Source organism: Chironomus tepperi, unplaced genomic scaffold (genome assembly GCF_022539635.2).
Source record: "Chironomus tepperi strain 1889 unplaced genomic scaffold, CSIRO-AGI_Ctep_v1 contig_337, whole genome shotgun sequence".
NCBI classification, from domain to species: domain Eukaryota; kingdom Metazoa; phylum Arthropoda; class Insecta; order Diptera; family Chironomidae; genus Chironomus; species Chironomus tepperi.
The window spans coordinates 1,558,708-1,581,433 of NW_027226459.1; the positions used below are offsets into that span (position 1 = coordinate 1,558,708).

A 22,726-nucleotide genomic window follows, 5' to 3' on the forward strand; every position below is an offset into this window, starting at 1 on the left:
TTATCGCAATCAACGGCAAATCTAAGCATATCGAACGCTATACGAGCTCTGTCGTGACGCACTCAAGCTTTGTATTGAAAAAAAATGGCAGTTCACTGGTGCGTCGCGGCACACTGCCTATCAATATTCTAGGACTTTTGGACCACGGGAAATGATTGTTTTCTAACACAATGACTAGATTCTTCAAGAACCCATGCAATCACACATCTCCGACAATAAAAATAACCCTATTGCAGTTTTTCGGCAAGCCCTACGCCATTTTAGATTGACAGATTCATGGACAACCCAAGCTATTTTTAAGATACAAATCTAAAAGACGTAAGAAGAAATGAAAATAGCAAATAAGAAAAGACATGCATTAGTAGAGAAAGGAACATTCTTAATTTCATGGAGAGACACAAAATTGCTCCGGGGTAAAGAGCTCCAACAGTAAATGAAAGGATGCTTCTATTTGGCAGCCATAACCGAGACGGTTTTCCGTTTGGTGGAAATAAAAGAGCCTTAAAAGCTTCATGTTGGTAATTGGCAAGCGGTAGCCAGCGATTGAGCCAGCTTCAGGAGCCGACTGTGGGAGACCATAGATCACACTTGAACGGCCAGCGAAGTAAATAAGAAGTAAAAGCTCCGTGACAGAGCTTCCTTCATTTATTTTGCTCGGGTATTAAGTTTTTGGTACCAAACAGAAGCTTGGAAGGGTTATATAGTTGAAATAAGACCTTTTCTGAGAAGTTGTTCCGAACGGGAATCGAACCCACGTCCAAAAATTTGCATTCATATGCTCTTACCACTAAGCTATCAAGGTTGATTGAAGTACTTCACAGAATGCTAATTTAAACTATCAATCTGCTATGAAGGTTTCAAGACTATGTATAGATCCCTTCCATTGATGTGGCTTTTCTCGGAAACTCCAACATAAAATCCTTAAACACAGGAATTAGAACATCAAATCAAACTACAGACAATCAATTTTCTTAGAATTTAATTAAAATAACCAAAACACCAATTTGTCAAGCATCATCCTCAATGTCTTAAATAGTCAAACTCAAGTTATTTATAATTATTTACCATTCAAATCCTCTTAACAACCTACATGTTGCATCCAAACAAGCAATAATCTTTCATAAACATTAATGGGATCATTGACTATACCTGAAATTGATACTTTATTGAAAGAATGAAGCATTTAATCTTCTTAATGAATGAAAATGATGTTTTAAGCTTGATATTTCACTCAAGAGTCAAAAAGCAGCAATTCAGCAACATAAAATTTGAATCCAAATTGTCTTCCAGACCAATAATCTTTATTGAATCTTTTATTGTCGAACATTCCTTGAGCATTGAAAAATCAATTTCAATCAGGACTTAAATCAGCAATTTACATTTTGCATATCATCCATTTCAATTGAACATTTACAATTTCAAGCTGTAGACTAAAACAAAAATGAATGCCTTGCCCCCCGAAAAAAAAGAGAGGAATTGGAATTAACAGAGGGAGATGAAATGCAATTTAATACCCATGAAAGTCAATAGAATATTAAATTGCATTCTACTGCAATCTGCTTTTTTTTTTTTCTTTACATCCATTCAGTTAGTGGAGTGAATGAGTTGATGTATGTGCAGTACAGAATGGAAGAAGATAGGGATAAAAAATCTTGGAAATTAAATTTTCGTCTCGAAATGTTTAAAGCACATCAAATGACATGGAAAATTTTTTATTCAAATATTTGTTGCAGAGTTGGTGGGACTGGATGCGTGGGTTGTGCCTGCTTTTCATTTTTATTCGATAAATTACATGTTGGGGACCGTACAGATCAATTGTCAAACTATCGCTGGCTTTAGCTTGTCTATTTCCAATTCTAAGTGCTATACTGTCTCTATTGACAGCATGCATTTGCTTCAATCCTAATCTACTCGACTAGAAGCTACTCTATCTCTTCAGATTGTTCTTAGTTAGGTTAAAACAATAAAAAAACATTCAAATCCAATTTGACCTTTCTGGTTTCGAACCTGGGTCGTTAAGGTCGACTCCTTGATACTCTACCAACTACGCCACTACTCCTAATTCGTTACCAGTCTGCTTCTTGCTCAGTCATGTTAATAATGTCTATGGCAACTCATACATTTGATAAAATTCGATTAAATCTCAAATTACATCTAATTCAGACAAACATTTAGTCATCAACACTGTCTGAATGCACTGCAAGCACAGGATATTTAATTAAAAGTTATTTGATATTGGATGAATGAAGAGATGGAACTGTAACTGTGAATATTCAATTAATTTTTAATTTATTTTTCTGGATTTTTTGTTGTTTTTTATCTGTTATGCACAATGCTATGCAAATGTGCAACTATTGGTAGTTCCAAACCAACCAAAAAACATCATAATTAAGTTCCTCATTTTATTAGCTGAATGCTACGTGAAAGTTATTAGCTTCTGATGCAATACTTTTCTCACGTAATTATGTTGCTCTTTTTTATGGATGCAAATTTGATGGCAAGCTTGATAAATATGCAAATATCGTCCTCATGATGCAACAGAGTAGCACTTAAAACATAATGACATTGAAATGTTGCGAATGAGCATCATGAATTGAATATTAAATAGGTGACATAAACAGCATAAGGTCATCTACGTCCTCATTAAAACATCAACATATTTACTTACTGGAACCATGCTTTGACTTGGAAGTTAGGATGCTGCAAAATTACCGTCCTAGATCATATTGCTCTTGGAGTGCCTGGACGTGTTGTGGATTCCAACCAAGGGCAGTAGAACAAGCTTGTGTCTCTTCCCCAGCTACAACACTATTCCGAAATCATCAACTTGCTATGTCATCAAAGCTTTAAAGCTTTCTCATTAAATATTTCATTCACATTTCTCAATTTCCTCAAAAAAAACTTTGTCAACAAGCAGTCTCACAATGTCAAATCAATTTACTTAATCGTCATGTCATCACTGTCAGTAAAGTGTTTGAAGTAAGTTAAATGTATATCTCATGTGACACAAGAGAATTTTCAAACTTTTTTTCCTTTTTTTAGCGCATTTTTGAAATTTTTTTCAAAAAGGTAGCTTATTAAATCACTTTGTTCGTTCGGTCGTTCGGTCGTTCGGCTGTTCGGGCGTTCGGCTGACGCTAAAAACTTTTTAACTGGACATCGTAGAAAGCTCGGAATGGTTTTAAAAGATCAGTTCCATAAAGTTATTGCGGCGCCGGGCATTTAAAAGTTTCAAATCAACGCATAAATACTATAATTAACAATTTTTCATTTTCATATACAACAACAACAAAAACAACAACACGTTTTTTCATTGTTTTACAGTGTTCTTCAATGTTTTTCGATGTTTTTGCAGTGTTTCCTGAGCAATGTTTGAATTTTTTTTGACCGTTATGAGGTTTAAATTACTAAAATCCGTTATATGATGAAATGCTTAAATTTCTATTATGGTAACTTTAAATTAACTGGATCTGGCTTTGTTGGTCTTGAAGTGACTTGGATCCTACTGGATCTTGTTTTTGTGAGTTAGGAAATTAAATGGAAGTGACCTGGATCCTACTGGATCTCGTTTTTGTGGGCCTGGAAGTTATAAGGATCTTACTGGATCTTGTTTTGTGAATCTGGATCCTACTGGATCTTGTTTTTGTGGGTTTGGAAGTGATCTGGATCTTACTGGATCTTGATTTTGTGAGTCTGGAAGTTGTATGGATCCTGTTAGATCTGTTTCTTTGGTAGGAAAATTGATAACTATTAATATCTATTAATCAATTACTGATCGCTGGGACAAAAATGCGCTTAAGTCCCTCGATCAATAACACGAGGACTTTTGTAATTTTTTTTGGATGATTTTTGTGTTGTGTCGAAGAAAAAGAAAAGTTTTCGTTGTGTTTGGAATTTTTGGCTTTATTATGCTTTATTATGAAGCAAACACGGATGTTTTGAGGGAAGGAAAATGATTGTTTTATCCAACAACGGGTTTAATGTCAATCAGAATTATTTTGAAAATTATTAAAGCTTTCTTAAAGCAATTTTTGATGTTTTATGGAAACATTTGCGAATATTCTAATGTTTTCATAATAATATGAATGTTTTGGTGAGCATTGAGATTGATTCAATAAAAATTGTTGATGTTTTCAATGTTTTAATGAACATTAAGAATGTTCGATGAACAATTTGAATGTTTTAATGAATATTATGAATGTTATGACAAACAATTTGAATGTTTTCAAAACAAAACTGAATGTTTCATTGAGCATTGTGAATGTTTGACTGAAAATTGTGAATGTTTCACTGGAAAATGTCTTATTAAAAGGACTACAAAGTTCAGTTTGTACATAAAAAGTCATCAGTTTTCCAAAAAACTTTACCGCGTCAACATCGATAAAAAATTTTTTGTCATGCTTTAGTTTTCACTTTTCCTTTCCTTTCACACAATAAAGCACAAACAATTTATTTTTATTCTCTTGTATCACTGAATATAAATTGCTTTAAAAAAAAAGTACATGCATAAAAACATAGAAATAAAGAACGGAAATTTATTCTCAATAGTGCTAAAGTGAAGCGAATCAAGTGAATGTGTATATTCTTTTTTGATGAGGGCAAGAAGATACATAACATAAAAGAGAAGGAACAATAAAAAAGGAGAGTAAAAAAAAGAGATTTGTGTTGTTATTTGAAATACAATCGGACGAAAGAATATAAAGGAATAGAAAAAGAAAGCTCAATGATAGCAAGGACTTTTTAATTGAAGGATATTTTTTTTTGGTGAATTGTACAACAGAAGAAGAATTTGCGCAGTGAGTGTCAAGTGATAACGGTAAAAGATAATAAATGTTAACGACAAATTGTGATTAGGGATGAGTTGGAATGTAAAGAACATCAATATTCATCGACAAACAATGAAGACTTTTTTCTCCCCATCTCCAGCCTAGGCGTTCTTAATTTAATTTTCATGTCCGTTGTGATTTATTAAATTAATTTCTTCATCCGCTTCTTTTTAAAAATCTTTGATTTATTTTCCGTAATTTATTCGAATAATTTCTAGAAAAGGAAAATTATGGTTCAGTGCTATAAAGATAGCATAAAATTATCATATTCAAAGCATCTTAATGAATATGCCATAAAAATTATAAAAATCACTGACTTTAGTATAATTATGAAGATACCTAAGCCTAAGCAATTTAAAATGTTGCTAGTGATGCTTATGCTTTTGGATACTCGTCGTTGTTCGAGTTTGGCAAATGATAGCTTTCAGTTTGGTTGAATGTCTAGACTTAAATCCCTTGAATGTGACGTTTCTTTATTTTTGGAATGGAAATGACAATTTTTAAAAATCGGAATTTTATTCAAATTTAGTTTTCTTATGGCGGTGTTTATAAATGATGTTCAATACTTAAGGGGAAAGAAGATTCTTACTATAATTAATTGGGATTTAGATCTGAATTCGATATGGTTTCTAAATTCTTGAAAATATTCAGCCTAGTAGATGAAATTAGTCATTTAATTGCTGAAAAATAGTTGCTGTTAATGACTAAAGCCCGCTTTTTGTTAGAATAAGCCAGAACGGAATAAGGACCAAAATAAGAAAAAATACCAGACCGACATAAATGCGGTGAAACGGCATAATTGGTCTAAATGGAAGACTTAACTGGCTTTACGTACAAGGTCTTAGGTTCAATCCCAAGCTATATCTAAATTCTTTTTGTGTCGAGTTTTAAGGTGTCTGGCACATACTGAGTCTCCACTGTTAGTTTAAAAAGGATTTGCTAATATCTGGATGATTTTTTAAAGAAATATTGCACACACGAATTGTAACTGGATACATTGCAGGGTACATCATTATGACTTACTCGTGACTTTGTACAAAGTTCAGTTCAAAGTGCAAAGCTTGCAGGTGGTCTGGATCCCATTATAAACTGTAGTTCTAAAGGATGTGGTACTTTAGGTTATTAATCGCAGTATCTCCAGCTCATAAGGCTGGATCCTTTCTAGCATTATATGACATAAATGACGAAAACTCAGTCGCTGAGATCTTAAGGCTCCGTCACAGAGATTTTAAGACTTCTTTGAAGCCAGAACTCGAAGTTGATTCGAATTTTGTATGAAACAGTCGACTAGACTCCTTTTAAAATTCAAGGCAATTTCAAGCTCTGGATAAAGCTGAAAAGCATCCAAAAACAAATCATATCCTTTAACCAAGTTCAAAATCACTCAAACCTTCAACTCTACACCGAAGCTTTCATCACAAATAATATACACAGATTGAGTCAACACCTTCATATCCTCTCCTTTTTTTGTTCTCACTAAAAGTTTCCGCTTACGAGTTTCTTTTTTGTCATCATCCTGTGTTTTTCCTTTTCATAGTCTGAAAATTATGTAACAAATATATATTCTGGGTGCCAAAATTTATTACTTAAGCGACATCCAACACAAAAGAATGACGACAAAAATAAGCGAAAATAATAAAAAAAAATATTCTCAGTAAATCCAATAAAAATATATAAAAGAGCTTGTTTGTGTCAAGACATTATGGCTCATATTGCAGTTGGAATTAATTTCCATCATGAAAAACTCAAGATAAACAATCATTTTTCATCTCATGACTCGAAAAGCGAGGAGCTTTAATGTGTAAATCATATTAAAAAAAATTTCTCATTCCCCGAATTTTTCCATTCATTCAAACACCGAGAAATGAAGGAAGTGAGGCACAACATCACACAAAAAAAAATCAATACTAATAAGGGAAGAAATTTCAATTGGAATAAAAAAAGAAATTATTATTCAAGGCATATAGACTGTGTATATATGTTTGAGAAAGTGTCATGAGTATTCTCTGAATATTAAAATATTGATGCGACATGAAACTTTAAAGATTGTTGTGTGGTTTGCATAAATAAGATAAAGATACTCTCAAGTATTTAGTTGAATTGCTGTGTGGATGGTTTTATGTTAGATTGATGATGTTAGAATGAGAAATTAGGTATGGAAATTTTATAGGGAATTTAAGTGAAAAAATGAGGATTTCGAGCGGCAGTATGCAGCAAATCGCACTTTTTGACTCTATCAAAGGGTTTCAAAAAACGGGAATTTTCCCGAAATTTGACGGACGCAGCAGCAAGGCAGAAAAGAACAGCAGCACAAAAATACAGCAGACTTTGTCATGATGCCAAATTAGCAATCATGATGTCGGCATTGTGGAATTTTGCATCTTACAGTAATTTCGATTAGGTAGCGGCTCTCTAGTGAACACGTTATGCTGTCCGGGCTTAAGGCTTGTTCACTAGTTACGTATCCCTTTTTAAGGGTGGTGGAAGAGAAGGGTCGTAACTTGCTTCAAGATACTTTGTAAGCTAAACTGCATGTAGACTCATTGCAGCAATAACTGAAGCTGATTCTATCCCCAAATCACATATTCTCTCTTATACGCCTCTGTAGTTCGGAATTTTAAGCAGAATTGCAAATCAAGTGCCTGTGACAGCCAAAAACCGTTCAAATTCTTGATAATTTGTATGGCTTTTCTTTCAAAATTGATAATTTGTATGGTTTTGAAAGAAAAACCATATAAATTATCAAGAATTTGTATAGTTTTTTCCTGTTACAGGCCTGTTTTGCAACTCTGATTTGAAGGACTCTTATGTCAATTTCTTAACATCCAATCTAGAAATTCACCGAAGGTTCGACAGACAACACTAAATTCACTTTTGTGCTTCTTCTTGTCAACAATGACTTAATATTTTATGTATCTTAAGATGTCAAAATGACCTACTTCAATATCAAAAGACGTCATGTCTTTCATGGAAAAGTAATTTCAAGAAATGAACTCAAAAAAAGTTTCAATTTTACTATGGTTTCACGTCTACAAATTATTATTACGACAATTTGTTGGCATTATGATGTTTTTAAGCAAAGTAACTAAGTAAGTAAGTATGATGTTTTTGGAAGGAACTTGTCAATACAATTTTCATGAAAAATATTATTCATTACGCAAATTGAAAGTTCATTTCTATTGAAAATCACCGTTAGCAATATGTAAGAATCCTTAACAGTTGAGAAATACGGAAAAATATTATGTCAGAATACAATGTTGTTAGTTTTCTCGGAAATAGTCCTAAGCAATAGACATTACTTGATGAAAGTACTAAGTAGACTGTGACGTCGATACAAATTAAACCAGGAGTTCGAAGTTGACTCGGATTTTGGAATAAAAAGTGGACTCGACTCAATGTAGAGCTGGAGTCGACTTTGAGTTCTGTTATATCTTAGTCGACATCAAGATAAAATTGAGTTTAAGCTTAAAGTTCAAAAGCACTTTCAAAACCGAGCAACACAATGTTGCAGCTAGGGCGCCGACACGTTGTCTTGTTGAACGTAAGATATAAGACATCAGATTGCCCTTAAGAGACTTATTCAGGTTTTGGGATGCTCCTTCTTTTCCCTATTTTGCAAAATTCCTGGCTAATCCCCTGGTGCATTTACAACTGCTATTCATAATCCTGTTCGGAACAGAAAACACTTCCGTCCTTAGTCTCTATTCCTTGTTTCCAAACATCTCATTCCAAATTCATATAATAAGCTAGCAAAAAAAGGGGGAAAAAGTGAAATGAGGAACTTCTTGTTCTTGTTTATTTCCGTGATTGATTTATATTAAAATATTTTTAGAGTCAAAAGTTTTTTGTATTGTATTTGCCACGTGCTTGACATGATTATATCGGTATTGAGGGTTGAGTCACTAATTATTTCGAACTGAACATTTTGCAGCTGACCTACAAATTAGTTCACGAGAGGGCAAAAAGTCCCAAAATATTTTGTTTGTTGTGAAACATGAGATTTTGGACTAAAGCTTGGAGGATGTTCGATGATACTTTATGTTTGTATCTCGGATATCTGGGGTAAAGAATCAACGCTAATGTTCCATAAATCAACGGTGATAAGCGTTCACAAACAATTCCATGTAACTTTTTGTCGTTATACGATAATGTGGAATTTCCTTCCTACAATACCCTCGGAAAAAATGTGTTCATTTAATATTATATGCAGCACGAAGTCAATAGAACAAAAATTTTCCAGTGTTAAATTTTATTCATGAAAATTTCTTCTTTCTATCACAAATTTGTATGAAAATTTCAATTTATTTCAACATTGTCTAAAAATAATCATCAAAAAATAATGAGATTCTAATTCTAATGCAGTGGTGGGCAACTTGTGAGACGCGACACACTGTTGAATGATATCATGAATTGTATGCTTTGTGCGGTTTTGTTAGTGTAGTGGTGGACAACATTTTATGTTTCTCGGCACACCTTGTTAGTCTTGAAGCCTCGTTGTGTTGCGACACACATGTGGTAAGCCTCAATGTGTCGCGACTCACATGTGGTAAGCCTCGTTGTGCTGCGACTCACATGTGGTTAGCCTCGATGTGGCATGACACACGTGTGGTACGTCTCGATGTGCCGCGACACACATGTGGTTAGCCTAAATGTGCCGCGGCATACATCGGTGGTAAGCCTTTTGTGTCGCGGCACACTTAGTAGTAAGAATCTATGTTCTGCGACACTCAGGATGCCCAACACTGCATTACATTCTTACCACCAAAATGTGTCGCGACACACAGGTTGTCCACCTCTGTTCCAAAGGAAATTAAATAATTTTCTTATTATTTCATTTTTTTAGTTAGCTGGAAGTCAAAAGGAAATGGAAATTTTGACGTCCTACACATATTTTTTTATGAGAGTCAGAAAAAAATTGGAAATGAAATATTTATAAAGAAATTTACTTTTTTTTAATGTAATTCCAATTTTATTCAGAGGCATTTTAGATGGTAAACTCATAAATTGTGTATACAATTTTTATGACATAGAAATGAAATGGTTTGTTAGATCTGCTAATGTTTAGGCAATAAGGTCATGGATCTGTTTTGATATTTATAAAGCCTGGGGCATGGAGAAGCTGGTTTTTGAGTGGGGGTGGGGTGATTTATTTTTTTTATTTAAATTTAAAGCTATTCAGGAACAACAAAAGATTGCTGAGTAGCAGTTTAGACGCCAGGATTTCGACTTCTCAGCGGATTCTAGAATATCACAGAACAATTCAAAGTCCTGGGCTCGTAAAATAAGCAGTAAAAGTATCTTATTGTTTACTTACTTCTCCGGCTGCACAGATCAACTGTGATCCTTAGTTAAGGTCTTAAAACTCACATAATCCAACCGTAATTCGTCTTCTGTATCTTCTTGTTGATTTCTTCCTAACCTGCTTTTTGCGTTACGTAATAAATGAACGACCCCTAAGACAATAAAATAATTTAAAATTTTGGAAGCATCCTTTCCAAAAAAAAGAAGAAAATGATTATAATTACCAAGTCTCATTTCATCATCAAATCTCCTTTCATCTCAAATTTCTCAGAGGATGTAAAATCAAGCAATTCTTGTTGAAATTCCTTTCTCATTTTCCTCCAAAATAAAATAAAAAATTTCTTTCTAGCTCAATGATTGTGAATTAAATAACCATTGTATGTGGAAGAAAGGATCCCCCAGAGTAAGTTGAAGAAGATTTTGCTTCGTTCAAGGAAAAGGTTTCAAAAGCTTTAGCTAAAATAAAGAAAATTTTCCAGCTCATCATTTCAAAGAAGAAATGAGACTAGTTTTAGACGTGGTCACTCGTGACCGACGGTTGTGCATATTTCCGGTACAGAATCAGGACAATAAAAGTTATGTTAAAGAGCTCAATTCTGTCATAAAAATGACAAAAGCTTTTTGAGCGGCAGACAAACGGACAGACGGACAAAATGTGGACAATAGTGTCCTTTCTGGAAAATGCGGCTAAAAAGCGACCTCAAAGTTTTCATCCACATTTCTTTTTTGCGAGCAGCACAAGAAAAAAAGTTTATTGGAAGTGAAAAAAAGAACGAAAATTTTTTGGCCTGGAGCAATTTAGGATCAAAAAAAGTTTCTTCTTTCGGAAACGAGCAAGGCAAGAAACTTTGACAAGAAAATATATTTTTTTTCTCAGTCGCTTGTTTGGAAGATTCTCATTGACTGAAATTGTAAACTGGAAAATTTTTTATGGCTACATGCTCCCTTTTTTCGGTATGAGAAGCACAACTAGATTGACGTCAATTGAATTAAAGTTACTAAGGTGATGGAGGGAAATGATTTTTATATTTGTTATGTGAAATAATTGAAAGCACGTAGATTTTTTTTTGTTCAGATGTGACTGTGCTGTAATGTCTCCCACACAATAAAAGAAACAATGACAAAAGATTCATTCAAGAACAATAAAGAAAATTCTCTTAAGGGATTTAAATTTTAATTACTTTTTTTTAAATGGAGATATGTACTTGGATGGATTGTAAGAGCACCCAGAAAAAGTGCTTAAAATACCCGAATATTAAGCGCATTTTTGAAGAAAATGAAGATTTTAAATTCACTTTGAATGACTGGTTGAATGAGGCTTGAAATCTTACCAACCAGACATCGTAGAAAGCTAGGATTTGAAGCATTAGTTCAGTTCTATCGAGTTAGTGACCCGCCAGGCATTTAAAAGTTTTTAAACAACGCATTAATACTATAATTAACAATTTTTCATTTTGGTAAACAAAAACACGTTTTTTCAGTGTTTCAGAGTTATTTTCAATATTTTTGCATTGTTTCCTGAACAAAGTTTGAATTTTTTACTTACCGGTAAAAGATTTGAATTGTGAAATTCTGTTAAATGTTGAAATTCATAAATTTCTTGTATGGTGACTTGAACCTTACTGAATCTGGTTTTTTGAGTCGGAGATGTGACTTGGACCTTCCTGTTGTTGTTTAGGTCGGCGAAGTGACTTAGATCTACTGGATCTTGTTTTTTAGTTCGGAGAAATGACTTGAACCTTACTGGATCTTGTTTTCTAGATCCAGAAATGACTTATGCTGGACAAAATACTAATAGCTGAACCAAACTGCGCTTAAGTCTCTCATTAAATAACACAGGTACTTTTAACATTTTCCTAAGATAAATTACATCATTAGACACAAAAAATACGACCCGTATCAGAACGAAAGCCATCCTTTGAATTTCGAGAGAGGTAGATTAATGTGTGGGCGACTTTTGTTCTGATTTGTCGTGGATGAAAAGAACATTTTTTCTGATGACTTTTTGTATTCTCCTTTATGAACATGATTTTTCATTTTGATGACAGTCTAAAAGGCAAAAAGAATTAAAGAACATTAAAATTGAATTAAACTTTCGTTAATCTTTCTGAGAAAATTAAGCTTTTGCTGGATCCTTTTACCATCCTTTGATGTCTGTTGTAGATTAATTTACCTAGAATTCTATGGAATTTATTTATTTAATTTCTATGGTTGCTTTGTGTTGTGGATTAATTAAATCTTTAAATTAGTTTAAATTTTGGAATTTTCAATGTTTTGAACTTTGATTAATCCTTGTCACTAGTGGAATGTCTGTGAGAAAATTACGAAATTAATTAAAATTCAAATATCCAAAATTCGTTATTTTTGTATTAAACTCAAATAAGCAATTTTCCCTTAAATTGCTTAACTTTCATCATCCAAACAAGTTCCTAAAGTTCATTAACTATGCAACTGCCAGTTCCCATCTACCCAATTAACAAAAAAACATTCCCTTTACTCATTGAATTTTAAGCAACTCAGCATGTAAAACTTTCTAGAATTTAATTATTCCTTCCTATCTTGCTATTTACAAGCTTTTTTGGCTCCTAAAACTTTCAAATTTAATCAATTTTTAATTAATTCATTTCCATATAAAACAATTTTCACATCCACAACAAAGAAAATCGATTTATTTCAATAAAATAAGTTCATAATTGATTTTTCTTCTCATTTGTCAAAAGCAAAATTAACAAGAAAAATTTGACATAAATTTCATGTCATGTGTCTACCATTGAGATTTAATATTGTCATGCTTATATGCATATCCGAGCGACACCAATGCTTGGTTTCGACATGAAGCTTTTAAGGTTCCGACATGAAGCTTTTGAGGTTCCGACATGAAGCTTTTGAGGCTCCGACACGAAGCTTTTAAGGTTCCGACATGAAGCTTTGGAGGTTCCGACACGAAGCCTTTAAGGTTCCGACATGAAGCTTTGATATACAGCATGCTACGGACATGTCAGTGTCGAAAAAAGTCGACATTTTTGAAAAAAGTCGTCTTTGCGTCGAATTTGAAATTTTTTGCATATTTTTGTCTAATTTTAACTTTATTAATCATCTATTTTAACTAAAGATTGATCTACAAACAAGATTTGTTCAATAAAACCTTGTTATTCAGTGAAATTTAACTAAAATTAGTGAAAATTTGACGGTTATTTTTAAATTCAAACGAAAAATAACGGCTAATTTCGACATGTCCGTAGCATGATATACAGAAGAATAGAGACGATTATGTACAATATCCATTCATTTTCTCCAACTACAAAACATTTTCATGTTTTCTTAATGAATCACTTTGTTAATTGCGACCTTCCGTAAACATTGAAAAAAACTTTATTTAATGTGTGAATGTGGGAGCAACGACGAGGAACTGGTATTGTATCACATTACCTGTCACAATACATAATAAGCTACAAGAATATAAAATAATAACATAAATGGATGAAAAGGGATGGAAAAAATCAACACAATCATGCTGGGTATGAATAGTTAGGTTATGTATATGTTGAGGAAATAAGACGCATTTCCTGCTACATATTATGGTTGAAGGTATAGAAAGTTTTCATGTGTGAATAGAAATTCAAAAAGCTTCACTTTTTATGATTTTTCTGAAGTATATAAAAATATATCCGTGACATTAAAATAACTAGTTGTGCCTGCAAAATCATTATACAAGTCAATTAAAATGCAAATAGTTTGAACAAACTGTTTTTTTAACAACAATATACAGCTGCAGCAATTAAATTGTGAAAAGAGCTATTGTGAACAAAGCTAGAATAGATCGAGAAGCAATATGTGTTGAATGAATATTGTTCATTAAAACAGTTCGCTCGAGATAGTCTAAGGATAGACTAAGGCTCGCTATCAAGTCTTTCGAACTTTTATGATGAATGTTGATCTGCATATTTGAGTATATTTTGTAAACTGAGTCTGATCATGAGTTTGTTAACTGTCAGTTAAGGAAATTGACATTAAAGTCTACAAATTCTTACTATTGTCTTACTTTGCCACATAATCGAATAACCCCCAATAGCTCAGTGGTAGGATCATGCGACTAAACATGTGGAAATCGTTGGATGTGGGTTCGAGTCCCACTCAAGATCCCTTATTCGGAATTGTACTTATTTCTGTCAGACCACCACTAATATTTGGATAATTGTAAAATCAGGATTTTTCTCATAAAATCTGTAACTTATGCATTACTCGGGACCAGAGTTGCAAAACACCTGCCTGTAACAGGTAAAAACCGTACAAATTCTTGATAATTTGTATGGTTTTGTAAGAAAAATCATATAAATGATCAATAATTTCAATGCCTTTCATAGGCACCTGTTTTGCAACTATACTCTGGACTATTGAACAAAACAAAATGACACCAAATGGATGCTAGCTTACAGAATTCAATAGAAAAATATGAGAACCCTTTTAGTTACGTGAAAATACGATAAATATTCTACCTAACATTCCCGTACCTTTCCTACATTTGAGAGTGATGAGAATATATATAGAAGCTTAACACATCATTATTGTTTAACATGATAGCTGTAAAAACATCCTTACAGTTCGTTGACAGATGTTGTGACATGACATAATAGAAATGAAATCACATATTTTTATAGATTGGAAGTTCGACTAAGTTTTTGAAAGAAAATTTTTCATTCCTTTATGCTGAACAGAAAAAAAGTTTGCTTCTTGCTTTTTCTAAGCCGGATATGACAAGGAAGAGTAGAATCCGCTAGATTATATAGCAATATGTATGAATAAAAGAAAAATAATGATCCAAACAAGAAGAATAAAAAATTCATTGTTATGGGAAGTAAAGGAGGAACGCTACTTTATTCAATGATAGAAAGTTATTGGGATGAAGCTTTAAGGCAAGTGATGGTAATGATAAGATATTTGTGTACCAAAAAAAAAAGTTCAAGGATACCCATCATTATGTCATTTAAACTTGTATGTATACAATCAGAAGGTCTGGCACGAGTGACCTTTATGCTCTTAAATAAACATGATCTTCTGGAAATTTTGTTAATGGCAATGAGGACTTTTTTTGGGGTTTTTCATTAATGTGTTGACTGTATTTAGGTAGAGATTCTGTTATGGCATTGATTTTGGTGAAAGTTTCCATATTTTGGATTGGTCGTTTGACTATGATGATGTTTAGGAGATGCTGTAATTGCAGATGTAGACTTCAACTTAGTACTGATCAATTGTGATCCATGGCTTCCCTCAGATGTCGCTCTAAACTGATCCTATCGCTGTCTAATGACTGTGCACAATCGGTTAATCGGTCGAAAATCCGACATTAGGTCGACTATTGCTGAATAATGAGGATAAAGGGCTAGTCTGTTAATCGATCCAAATTTGGGCAGTAGGTCGGCGAGGCTCTAATATTGTGTCAAATTTAGATCGGATAAAGCAACATGTTAGACTTACTACCTTAGAAGTAGTAAGATTCCGATCATACCTTTACTTTCCTAACCCTTTACATCAATTTTGATCGAATCCCCCGCCAGAATCTGGTTCTCTTATTGGGTTCCGCTTGTCAATTACCAATTCCAGATAATACATACAGGAAAATTGTATTTATCGACTCGATCCTTCAATTACTATGTAGCTTAGTATTTTCAAAATCCATGATAAAAATGAGCTTTTTCAAAATGAGCTTTCATCCAATTTATTTGAAAGCTTTTTCAAAAAAATCAAATCAGAATTTCCGAAAAAACATAAATAAGCAGCAATAAAGTAAATCAGAGAAAGAAGAATAAATTTAATTCTAAAGTAATTTGCATTCAGCACCACAAAATTGCTTCTGAAATTTTCAAAAGCTCAAAAATTTATCACTCCTCGCAACAACATAAAAGATTAAACATTCACGAATGTATATCCTTCTTTTTTTTCCTTATATAAAAAATTTCTCATTATAATGATTACGAACGAGAATTTTTTTCCATGAATAACATTGAATGCCGTCTTTAAGATATTTGTTCCTCGACAGCAAAAAGCTCAAGACGAAGTAAATTTTTTTTTTGCCTTTTTTTTTCATCAAATATTGAGTTGAAAAATGTTCAATAATGATGACTCAATTATTTTCTTTGGAAAAATGGGTTACGGAAGGGAATGTTTTTTTGTTAGGCCAGTGGTTGGCAACCTTGTATTTTTTGCGGTACAGCTTAGTGGTAAGCGTCGAGCGAAACCGCACACGACTTAGGGTTCATGGTATTTTTAAACAATTTTGGCAGCACACTACTGTGCCGTGGCAGACAAGTTGCTCACTATTGTGTCGTGGCATACAAGTTGCTGACTACTGTGCCGTGACACACAAGATGCTCACCATTGTGCATGGCACTCAAGATATTCACTAATGTGTCGTTGCACACAAGTTGTTCACTAATGTATCGTGACATACAAGTTGCTCTTCACTATGTCGTGGCACACAAGTTGCTCACCACTGTGTCATGTCACACAAGTTTGCTTACTACTGTGCCGTGGCATACAAGTTTGCTTTCTACTGTCCCGTGAGACACAAGTTGCTCACCACTATGCCATAGCACACACACAGGTTGCTCACTACTGTGCCGTGGCATACAAGTTGTTCACTACTGTGTCATGACAAACATGTTGCTCACTACTGTGACGTGGTACACTAGTTTGCTCACTACTGTACCGAGCTACACAAGTTGCTCACTACTGCAACGCGACACACAAATAGTTCACTACTGTGTTTGAGCAATGTTGTCATGACACAGTAGTGCAAGGTCGAATTATCTCGACAATTTCATAAATTGCATATCGTATGCAGTTTTAGTCGTGAATTGACACTCGACAACCACCAAGCTGTGCCACAACACTCAAGTTACCCATCACTGTACTAGACGAATGAAAAAATTCTTTTATGCTTAAAAAATGAAATTAGCAGTCACATTGACTATGATAATAGTGATGATGATTATGCAAAAAAAAGGGTAGAAATAGAAAATGCGGCAGAGGATCAGGGAGAAAAATTGATTTTCTATAAACATGATTGATGGCTTTTAAAGTGTATGAATTAATGGTGAAAAATGTATAACTCCTTTCATCAAGCCTTTCAACAGCACTCACTAAATATCTAACAACCAAAAAAAATTATTATATTTTATTCTGTCATTCAGCATAATAAAACTGGCATATTTTCATGTCAAACGTACAAAAAAAATTGACAACACAATAAAATACGTGGCACATGTATGGCATAATGTGCATGTGGCATGGCAAATGTGACATGATAAATGTAGCAAAGGACTTCCTAGTGCGCGGCAATTGCAGGAATAAAATTTTTGCTGACACAATTCTGAATTTTTTTTTTATTATTTCAATATATTCATATATGCACATAGATACGAACACGTGGCAAATTGGGGGTAATTTTTTGAGAATGTTGTTTGATGTTTTGTGAATGGGACGCATTCTTGGTTCTGTAAAATGGATGGTTTGATTTGAGCCTTGTACAATTTGACACATTTCTGAGCGACATAAATGGAAAAAGCTCTAGAAATGGTCAATTTGAATCAATGATATCAGCTTGTCACAAAGGTTTACAATACCAAACGACAATAAAAGTGACATGACTTAAGTAGCTCAGACATAAAAATGGTTGCTTTAGTAATGTTGTGTCCAGTTTGTTGCGACACAAGAGATTGTATCGTGACACAGCAGCTGACGTTAGACATATATAGTTTGAGTAACTGGACTAGACGATGTCATACCTAATGTCATTCAAACTGAGCCACTTCGAGTTCTGCATTTCATTCCAAAAATTCAGACCTAAAATTTCCATGTGTCTGCAAATTTAAGCTAAAAATGGAAATTTCACAATAAAAAGAAGGCTTAAAATTTCACTTCACCTCCTTTATGCTTCACGTCAATGCAAAGAGAGAAAGAGTGAAAAAAAGTCAAAAGCTCATCCCAAAAGTGTCACTCAATCCTTATCAAAAACACGAATATTTTTGTGCTGAAAAGGGCCTCCCATTGTTGCTAGCTTACAATGCTTATGTGGTGACATGAATTATCAAATTTTATTATGCTAGATAAAAAAAAAAATTTCCTTCGTCTTTTTTGTTGTTGTCTTCTTGACTGTAGCTTTAAGAGTGCTTGGGTGAGGCTTGCTTTTGGGTAAATGAAAAATGAGATGGAAATTGGAAGGAATAAAAATGATATTTTTGGATGTTTTTTCGTTGATCGTCGGAAAATATCATTAACATTTATTGTAAAGTTTTTTGTCATATGATGAGAGGAACTTAGGAACTGAATGTGGAGATGAATTGCATATCATTGTCTGAATTTCAATTTGTCCTTGAATTATTTTAGTGAGGAATCATAGAATTTTGGCATTTTTTTAAGTTTGTAGCTTAATTGCTTACTTTGCTGGAAATACAGATCAACTGTGATTCATGGCTTTCAACAATACAACAGTTTCTGTATCAAATTTGTTAATTTTGAAGGTTTGCTAATTAAAAGCTGCATTTTGGGTATATCCTATGAAGTCATGACCTTAGATCAGTGATGGACTCGGAAAACAGGATCGATTCATCCTCTTGGGGCTATTATGACTAGTGTTGTGCCTGGGGTATCGAGCCATATAAAGACAAATCTGTCAGGACAAATGTAAAGCCTCTTGACGAATACTTAAGCAACAGACCACATCTAAATCACTCTTTTGAGTCGTAGGTTCGATACCCAACACCCAAACACTTATTAACGTCACGTAACATCCAAACGACTCCACAAAGAGATTTGACCATGATTTAATAAAATTTCATAGTCACGAGTGCCCACGACATCAAAAAAACACCATTAAAAAGCTTTCATCGACTTTCTAGAAGATCCAGCAAAACAATCCACAGTAATACATGAGAATATTCAGCATTCAAGTCAACTTTTTTATGGAAGTCAATAAAAGCAAGCCGTCAAATGATGAAAAATCCTTGAGAATTATTCTCAATTCCTTTATATCGTCTATATAATGTACATACGCACAATAAACAAGGAATAAATGGAAATTTTCATTGAAACAGGCACGCGTATTGTTGTGATTCAATCAAATTAAATCTGCTTTTGTTTCCATCGTTTCGCAGTTCCTTTCTATTCATAAAAAAGTGAATTATTTGTCAGAGGAAATTGAATTATTGAACTTTTTTTTGTTATTTCCCCATTCAAGCACATTCCATTAAAGGAACAAAATAAAAATCATATAAATTATATTCAGTGTCACAGTTCAAAGCATGCGACATTCTGTTCTAATGTGATCAAGGTCATTTGTCTCATAAGATATTAAATTTTATGTGAAATTTTTTGTGTTGAGTCTCAATTGGATAAGAGGACGTTTGGAGATTGAATGTCGCTTTGTTAAAACGGCACAGTACGTTGATTTAATTTATACCTTTTATGGGACACTTGACCGAAAAAGTTAATACGAGGATTTATAGGCTAAAAAATTACAAGAGGGTTGACATTAAATTAAATAAATTTATTTGGACAGTGTTGGTATCTTGGTGGTGGGTATGGCTTGTTGAAGTAATAACTAAGACAAACAAATCGAGACATCTAGACACAAAGACACAGAGACACTGAGACATTGAGACACTGAGACACTGAGACACTGAGACACTGTGACACTGAGACACCGAGACACCGAGACACCGAGACACTGAGACACTGAGACACTGTGACACTGAGACACTGAGACATTGAGACACTGAGACACTGAGACACTGAGACACAGAGACACTGAGACATTGAGACACTGAGACACGGAGACACTGAGACACTGTGACACTGAGACAATGAGACGCTGAGACACTGAGACACTGAGACACTGAGACACTGAGACACTGAGACACAGAGACTGAGACACTGAGACATCAAGACACTGGGACTGAGACACTGAGACACTGAGACACTGAGACACAGACACTGAGACACTGAGACACTGAGACACTGAGACACTGAGACACAAAGACACTGAGACATCAACACAACGAGATATTGACACATTCTAAAATTCAGGAAACATACAGCCACACCAACCCTGTTTATTGCCATCAAACCAATACTCAATCGTAAAAATTAATACAAATCATACTTGACTGCTTTTCAGCTCCCAAAAAGTTCCTCGATATCGAAATAATTCACTCATTTATCTAACCTTTCACTCATTGCGTCTGTGGATCCCTTAAAATAAGCTAGACATGCTTTAATGAACACAACAACACATTTGGCATCAAAAATACGACAAAACTGCGTAGTAAAAAGAAGCAATAAGATGAGTAGTAGACAAAGAATGATGTTGAACTGTCGCAAAGCTCCTCTTATCTGTTCCTTTATTGCCACTCGAAGACTAAATTTCTTATTTTTTCATTTTACAATTGAAACTACGTGCGACATACGGCAACAATGTCGGTGACTGTTAACGATTAAGGGAATATGGAACAAAGAAGCGATTTTCCAATTCTCTTATGGATGTTAAGCTTCCCTTATGCATTAAGATTTTCCTTTAATGGTACTTTTATGGATATGAAGCTACAAGATTTCCACTCGACTTTAAATTGAAAATTCACAAAAATAATTTACATAAAGCTTAAAAGAAATTTTCCATTTTTGGATGTCTCATAGCTAGTTAAGCAGCTATAATTACTATAAATATAATAAGCATCAGATCATTATACATGGAAGCACTCGTACCCAAAAAAAGGGATATACTATTAAGCTTTTATGACTCTGGCAAATAATCCAGTTCTACACAAAGAACCTCATGGATCCTTTTATCTATCACCTAACAGAAAATGAGAGAATAATCGACAGATACATGACTTGAAGTTCAGTCACGTACTCACATTTGACAATGTCGCAAATTATTTTACACAAAAATGACTTTTCGATACTTCTTGATACTAAATGTTCACATCCATCAGTTCAATGGCAGTTGCTTGTGAATGGAATATAATGGGATAGGGAACAGTGGTGGGCAACATTTGTGCTGCGACACAATAGTGTACACATTATCAGATACAGATACACAGACACACTGTCACATAGTTGGAGTGTCACATAGACACACTGTGACACAGATGCACTTTCACGCACACACTGTCACACAGACACAATGTCACACAGATGGATTGTCACACAGAAACACTGTCACAAAGACACACTTTGTCACAAAGGTAAACTGTCACACAGACACACTGTCACACAGAAGTAATGTCACACAGACACACTTCCGCACAGAAAAAACGTCACATAGACAAACTGTCACACAGATACACTGTCATACAGAAACACTGTCACACAGACCCACTGTCACACAGACCCACTGTCACACAGACACACTGTCACACAGACACATTGTCATACAGACATATTGTCACACAGACACACTGTCACGCAGATGCACTGTCACAAGGTATACAAGGTTGCTCACCACTGGTATAGAATTTGAAATTTAATAACTTTTGATGACTCTTTGGTAACTGACGTTGTTGTTTTAATATCTCATAAATAACAGTAAAAAAATTGTTGTTCTGATAAATAGTTTGCATCATAAATTTATTGCTTCTCTGGGAATAAGTTAGGAATGCAAATGCGCAATTTTTCTTGGAAAATTTTGTGTTGCTTCACGTGATGTTTGGTTGTGAATCAGTAGGTTTGATGTTGAGTAGGATATCAAGGACAGTTAAAAGCTTGTCTATTTAATGACATGCATAGAATTCCATTGAATTTATTAAATATTCTCAACTTCTGATGAATTTTCATATGCTTTATTTGCTTTGGATTTACTCTTATGATGATATGTTTGCAAAATTCAGCAGAACTATAAGGCTATATAGATTTTAAATGGCCTTCGAACTCTGTGAGGCTTCCAAATGTCCTTCGAGCTCCATGAGGCTTCTTAATGGCCATGGAAATCTTTTGTGATTTCAATATACAACCTTGACGAGATTCGAACGTTAAGCATTAGTAGAGATTGATTTTTCCATACAAAATCACAGTCGACGTCGAGATCTGGTGATTAGAAATCACATTTTAAGCCATTTCCAATTAGTAAACGATAGACAGCAATACTGTAAGCTTCTAGGAGTCCATGTATGGACGTAACTTGTAAGCTTATATGCTTCCTTGTATAATTATAGCTTGGAGATGCTACGACTCATGGTATATTCAAACAGACAGAAAGCATGATTTCACGGTACAGTAATGACACTACGGAACCTAAAAGCGCTCTTTTTTTCTATTATAGTCAATTCTACGGTTGTCTTGGTGCTTCGAAAGCAACATGGCGTAGACAGTAATGCAATAATATCAATTAAATGTGGTCAGCATCAGAGTCAGATGGAAAGTCTGTAAGACCTAAGTTTGTAAGAACCTAAGTTTGTAAGAACTTAGGTTCCAAATCGGAGCATGGTTCCAGTAAGTAGTGTCCAGGTTAGTGCTATGATTGCCACGAAAAAAATTGGACAGCACTGCTAAGTCCGAACCACTGAAGTTTACATAGTACATCAAACCCATACCACCTTCAGTCTTAT

At 34.1% G+C, this 22,726-nt stretch overlaps 1 protein-coding gene across 2 annotated transcripts in view; it reads left to right on the forward strand.

Annotated features, from left to right (window-relative positions):
• The first annotated feature begins 4,368 nt into the window (after positions 1-4,368).
• Positions 4,369-22,726, forward strand: part of LOC139093670 (ubiquitin-conjugating enzyme E2Q-like protein 1) — a 42,091-nt gene continuing 23,733 nt past the window's right edge. Inside the window, exon 1 of one of the 2 annotated variants that reach the window (XM_070644446.1) lies at positions 4,369-4,816. The gene's annotated coding sequence lies outside the window, so the exon portion shown is untranslated. The remainder of the gene's footprint in view (positions 4,817-22,726) is intronic. The other variant, XM_070644447.1, reaches the window with a different exon arrangement.